Below are 7,168 nucleotides of genomic sequence, written 5' to 3'. Positions count from 1 at the left end.
CTTGTTCCATGTGTGGCAGTGTTATTACCTCGGGATAAATTGCAGTGCCTCCCGTTATGAGAAGTGCCTCAATATGAAACAAATTAAAGACCTAATGAGCGGCAGCACGGTGCAGTGGTCACGTCAACTGGTCCAAGAAGACATCCATCGCGGAGATGTGGTGACAACATCGGCTCGTTTGCAGAGGCTGGGTAGACTATTCCCATTGCGTGACTGTGAGAGACGGTGACAGCTTAGGGAGCTCTTAATCAATGGGATTGATCCATTGCTGATGGTGCTGGAAATGTCAATGCACATCAAGGTGCAATTCTCCATGTCAGTGTTGATTGTGCCGTGCGGTTTGAAGATTCCCGCGCGCAAATTGTAACCGCTCATCCCATAACCCTCGTGCGAAGGAGTCATTTGCTTCGGGCGGCCTATATGCAAATGTTTCTCAATGTCGACTTGTAATTGGCTAGAGTTGCCTCTGACAGTGCCCTCTTGGCTCCACCCCCCTTTGTCTGGCTCTGTGGGTGGGGTTTGAATCGACCAATGGGAAGCTGACATACCTCCTCCCATTGAATCACACCTTCCAAGAATGTGTTGAGTCTCTTGAACGATTCCATTTCATCTTATTTGGTTCTTTCGGTAAAGCTTTATATAGTTTCCAAATTTTGCTGAACCTGTTTGATTTAGTGTGATGTTCCGTCTCTCTGTATCCCCTGGTATATTTGTGTAATTCTCCCCACTTAAGGTCTGTATATATATCTGCGGTTATGTGTTTCCTCTACCTGATGATGATTGCTTGTGTTGCGATGGAAACGTCGTATGCTATTATATAATTTTATTTTTTATTGTTTCTGAGGGAGTTCAGTTCAGTTTATTTTGGTATAGCCCTGTGAGCCATCCGGCTCTTGAATCGGGTGCAACCACAACAAACACAAAAACACGAACAAGAAAAACATCTTAAAGTGACTATGTGTGACTGTGCAAACAGAAAATCCATGGAAAAAAAAACAGCAAAAATATTCCTGAAAAAAGCACCGTACACCAACGCTGTGTGCAAAAAATCCCAGTGGGATGCAAGTCAATCAACAACAACCACAAAAACTTAGATTAAGGCCATCAGTCTAACTCCGTACTACAAAAAAACAAATATGTCCAAACCAAAAAACTTTTCAAAATCACCAAAAAAATAAAGCCATAATTGCAACGTAACAGTGATCACAAGGACTGTGACCGAATTTTTACAATAAACTACATAAATAACATGTAACACCAAACCCTAGAGCCATAGCTGGCTGCATGAGTTACTCCACAACAACAGAAGCATCGGGGGGGAGGGAAGAGAGAGCGAAGCAGCGGCGACTGCAGCTACAGCCGATGTAGGCGTCCAAAATCAAAATAGCAGCACTCTTAAACGCTGTGGATGCAATTGACTCGGTAAAAATAGACTAGTACCTGTTTAAATAAGATTTAAAAGAAAGATTTAACTGCGCATAGTTGTCCCATCTTATTTAACAGGTACTAGTCCATTTAAAACCCTTAATAAAAGTTTGCCTTGGAAGCTAACCCCCCCCCTTTTTCCTGATGACGACCGCTTGCATTGCGATCGAAATGTCGTAGTTTTTGTTGTTGTAATTTTTTAGTCATTTCCTTTGAACCTATCTACGTGACTTTACCGAAAGACCCAAGAATATGAATTCCTGCAGTCACGAAAGCTTTAAGTCAAAACTGTTCAACTTTATTATTGGTAAATTCACCCTCTACAAATTGATGGCGTGTAAGTTGCACTCTCAACCACTGTTCAAACGTTGACCCAAAGTTCGTATTTCATAGTGCATCCATAAAGATGCAATATCATTGATAGATATATAGTGTACATATATACAACGTTTGATGAATTGTCACTAGTGCAAAGTTAGGTGAGATAGGATGTGACGTGCGCAAAATAATTAGCGTTCAGAAGTTCCGGAGGGTAATTAGATAAAGTTGATGTGCAGATGTGAGGTGGATTTGCTGTGGCATCGCAGTACGGTGAGTGGTGAGCGATGGCGTTTGAAGGGCCTCATCCCGAAGAGCGAAGTGGCCACGAAGAGACATTGCCCTGAGCACCATGGGGTGTGAAATCCTGCACTGCGTTGTGACTCGGATACACACTCTGCATCAGTTACTTCCCATGTTGTAAATCTGTGGAGCCGGGGATCTAGTTATGTATTGTACGTTGAACTTCTTTCGTGCCGGACGTAGTCCCAACCGTGCAAATTGGAGGTCTTTATTTTTCAAATTTTTCGTAAAAGCACAATTCTGCCCACTAAAAAAAAAATATTTGGTTTGGGTTCGTGTCCCAATGTTTGACAAGGGCTTAGATCCATAAAACAAACTGATTGTATCAGTCGCGAACGGTTCAATATCCAATGTGCCGCGTGTCCTGTAAACCAGTCGTGTTTAAATTGGAGGTTGCCAGCGCAGTGATCAACGTCACAATTCAAAGTTAGAAAAGTTGGAAATGGTGACAAGGAGACTATTAAACGTTTGGTTGATCATGTCTTTTTTTTAAATAAGGCTCTACCAACGTCGCAGTCTATGTGCCGACTACATACTACATACATTGTCGAGGGTACACACTGCACAGTTCACTCCGTCAGCGAGGTTTCGTGCAATTTTATCAGCCCGAGTCCAATACTAGGATGGGTGACAGCCTCCAAGGCGACGTTCCTCTGCTGTTGGTGACGTTAAATCGTTTTTAGAATATGTATTTATACTGGAGGAATCCGATGAGCTATTAAGCTATTTTTCACAGATGTCCAGTCGGGGCAGATAAGGACGTTCCACCAACAAGCAATACAAAAACACGATGGTAGTGCAAAGTCCAAGAATGATAAACAAATCACCCAAACACGTACAAATGAAACTACGCCATCCCCATCCTACCAGGCAAAGCCCACGAAGGTTTTAACTTTTTTTTTTAGAAGTGACCTGGCCACAAATGACAGCTCAACGAAGAGAGGATCCTACGGCGTTATGCGTTTTTTTTTACTCTTTCGAATACGTATTTAGGGGTGCGTGGTTTTATAATCCGGTATGCAGCCATGTTGACACATATGTAGGGTGGACAATAACAACATTAAAAGCGCCTACGTTGGGGAAAATGGAAGGAACCGCAAAGAGAGGAAGGCCTAACACGTAGGCTTTCGCGACCAGTATCATCCATAACAGAGGTTTGTTGGGTTAGATCGCGTAAATATATCAATGTGTCGTTAAACTTGCCACTCCCCGACACAGCCAACTAGCAAGGTTGTCACGTAAACAGAACATGCCAATTCGTCACTAGTACAACACAACGTTGTGTTGGAGAGCCAAGCCACAACATTTACAATCCGATTACGACGTTTCGCCAGTAATTGCAACTAGCTTCATCAGGCGACAGCCAGATTTGTGGAGAAGTCCACCTGTTTCGTTCCTTACATAGAGGCGTAGATGTGGTGACCACACTTCTGTGCTCTTGAGTCAATGCACATTATGCATGCGCACTATGCGGGCTCTTTGATATTTTCCTTCCTGTGTATTAAAATAGCCGTACCAACGGTAATCCCTATTGAAGTATGGTGGCCTGTACGTGCATGCATTTAAACAATGTTTTATTTGATGACTCGCTTCCATGCAGCACTAAGAGGGTAGCTATCCGAACGGTTAAAATAATTTGTATTTATTTCAATTTCGATAGATTATCTAATTATTATTGGCCAGTCGTAGCTAGTTTTGCAAATAACTTAAACATCAAAATTAATTGAGTGTCCTTGTTGGCACGCATGTTCTGCTACTGCTGACAGATGTATTTGGGAATATTTAATATTCCTTTGGTGTTATTTTAGTCTCGTGCTGATCATTTGTCCTCTTTGCCCAACATAGTATTTTGGACAAGTGCAGTTAATCCGATACACACCTTCTGTTGATAGCTTCAGTAATACATCTTTTGTACCAGATATACATTTTTGTATTTTATGTAGCGTACCATATCTGTTTTGGATGTTTTGTTTTTCCAAACATCTGGCTAGTGTATCAGTTACTCCCGCAATGTATGCTATTTTGATCGTTTTAATTACTTGAGCAGTTTAGATGCTCGTGTTATTTGATTTGGTCTTGGCATTTAATAATAAAAAACCCTCGATTATAGAGGAAGGCCTAACAGAGAATGACTTGACGACGTCAGAAGAGATAGGCAAATAATAATAATCTCAAACCCAACCTGAGTAAAACCCAAATCTGTGCATGAACTGGGATGCAGACCAGAGCCTCGAACATCCAGAGTAACACGGTGTGCCTCGGGGTATACTCAGCTACAAAGAGCACACTTCAAATACCAAAACCTAGGTGAACACACGAAACAACATTCTGCGAATGCTCACAAATTCAAATTGGGGAGCACATCCATCCACTCTGCGCACTACCGCCTTAGCACTTTGTGTTTCCCTGTAGTTGAATATGCGTGCTCTACCTGGGGACGCTCAACCCACAGTAAACACGTCGACACCGCCCTAAATGACACGTGCAGAATCGTAACAGAGTGACTGAGAGCCACCCCTGTCCCCTGCCTATATGCACTGTCTGGCATAGCGCATCCCTAACATCGGGAGGAGGGTAGAAGGTGACCACGACCGGCAAGTTACAGAGTGGGACGTCCGTCAACCGCGACGTGGCCATCAGCCAGCACCACCGTCGTCTGTCATCGAGAAACAGCTTCTTGTGCTCCACTGTACCACTGACCACATCACCGTAATCTGCTAGAAATTCCCTCTGGCAAAAAAATATAATTTAAAAAACCGACAAAACTGCTGAATGGAGCCGGCGAGGAATCACCCCCAGTGAGGAGCTCGCGTCTGGCTACAATTCCAAATGGCTCACATGGCGGAGCCTAAACAGACTGAGACTGGGTTTCGGCAAGATGCAACTCTCTCATGAAACCACAGGGCTTCTGCGCAACCGAACAATGTGCTTGGTCAAAAGCAAACCATGGATCATCTCCTGAGTTGCCCTGCAGCACCACAATGCACTCCTCAAGATGTGCCAATGCCAACACCAGAAGCGATGGCCTATGCAGAATATTGGGAAAATACTATGTGGGTTGGACCGGAGACACGGCGAGGAATAAGGTGCCAGAAGGATGTGACACTACCTGAGCATATTGGCACAACAAGACAGAGGAACGTGGAGATAAATGACAGTGGACACCTCCTGGCTATCTCGCCATGGATCGTGATGGTGCAGCCTCAAACCTGCCACCTGGACATGCAAGTTCCAATTACGCTCAGCGTCCCATCCTATACGAAGCCACTTACTCTGCCGAACGGATTTTCGCAAGTGACTGGCGACAAAACGTTTTACCGGTGCTGTACTTAAACAATGCATTACATTGACATTCTGGAGACGCGGCGAAGTTTCGCACTGGGTACCGTAATTCCAATCGTGGCTGTGTTTTTAAAAAATATATTAAATATGACCCAAGAGTTGAGCGTGAACGAGTGCTGTTTTGTCTGAAAAAGTTTTGCTTTTAATACAATAGACCCCCTCTTAACCGGCCGTGAAGTCATTTGGTCGTTAAGCGGGAATAGGAAATTCACGTTAAAGGCTTAATTCCGCACCCCCTGCTCATTTCCATGCCCTGGCATCGGTGCTGGTGAGTAGTTCGCAACGGCGAAACGATTAACAAATCACGGACGCAAATACGGATCACGGGATACATTTCTGGAAAAAATACGGATCAAGTTTGAAATAAATACAAATCAGGGCGTTTAGAAATGTTTAACGTCCTATAATATTAACACGGTGAAACATTTCGGTAATATTCTTGGTTCTTTCGGTAAAGTCACGTAGATAGAAAAGAAAAATAATAAAAATAAAGGTAAAACAATTTAAATCGTAAAAGAAAAAAATCCACGTGGAGAGAAAAAAAGACCGCTTGTGTTGTGATCGAAACGTCGTGGGTTTTTTGCTTTTATTTTCAATTTATTAATTTTACATTTATTTTATTATATTTATTTTCTATCTACGTGACTTTACCGAAATAACCAAGAATATGAACACCTGCAGTCACGAAAGTTTTAAGTCAAAACATTTTGGTGAATTATTTAGGCATTTTCTGTACTTTTGAGGCCTAAGCAATTGGAACATCATAACACTTACTACCCAGGAACAAAAAATATATATATTTTACACGGTGATCCGTCGTACCTCCCATTAGCACGGTTGGCTCCGTACGGTGCGAACGAAAGTTCAACGTCTCTCTGCGGACCTCGCCTCGCACAATCAACTTAGGTGCTCGATTCTCCCGCGCCGTTGGAGGGCGACACTCGGCAGTGAAGAAGCCCTCGGCCACAGGGCGTTGTGGATTCGAGGAAGCTTCTTCTCAGCGCGGCTGCGTCTCTGTGAAGAAGACGCGGAGCGGCGTCATTATCACGGGGGCGTGGCACGTTCCGTGGCAACACGGGGAGAGGAGACGGGGCGGACAGAGAGAGTGGGAAGAGGCACGGGCAGAGGAGGAGAGGAAGGGTTTGGACCGTTACAGGGTGGACGGGAGAGGGAGTTTCAGACAGAGGGGACGGCAGAGGAGAAGCGATCTCACATTCAGTGGAGATTGACTGAGGCTTAAACAGAGGGTGCTGGAGCGGAGAGCAACGGGCAGTGGAGTGGAGCGAGGTGAGAGGGGAGGGAGAGAGGAAAGCACGAAGAGTAGAGTGGAGTGAGGTGAGAGGGGAGAACACAGCGAGTGGGAGTGGAGCAAAGGAGAGGGGGCTTTGCCATAACGGGCTTCGCCATAATGGGCTTAATCGGCTTCTTCGTGAAACTCATCCATATTCCCATCAACAACTTTATTGTTGGCAGTTAAGGTCAACTGGAGTTCTACTTTGCAAGCGGTGCTGTCACTTCTGGAGTTAACTTTATATCGTCAACAGTGAAATGCCATGATGTTGCAAAATGTGTCCCAATGTTTTACCAGCAGTTTTTGACATTCAGTTTTGTCTTGACTTATGAATAAGAAGGGCCTTTAAAAAAAAGGAGAGGGGAGTGAGGGGAGAGAGCGAAGAGTGGAGTGAGAGGGGACAGAGCGGAGAGAATGGAGGTGAGAGGAGAGAGAGGAGTGGACGGGGATGAGAGGGAAGCGATGCGAGAGAAAAGAGACTGGTGGTGT

The sequence above is a fragment of the Petromyzon marinus genome, chromosome 48 (genome assembly GCF_048934315.1).
Source record: "Petromyzon marinus isolate PM22_M1 ecotype Great Lakes invasive population chromosome 48, UKy_Petmar_22M1.pri1.0, whole genome shotgun sequence".
Classification (NCBI taxonomy): domain Eukaryota; kingdom Metazoa; phylum Chordata; class Hyperoartia; order Petromyzontiformes; family Petromyzontidae; genus Petromyzon; species Petromyzon marinus.
Note: the sequence above shows the minus strand (reverse complement) of the source record.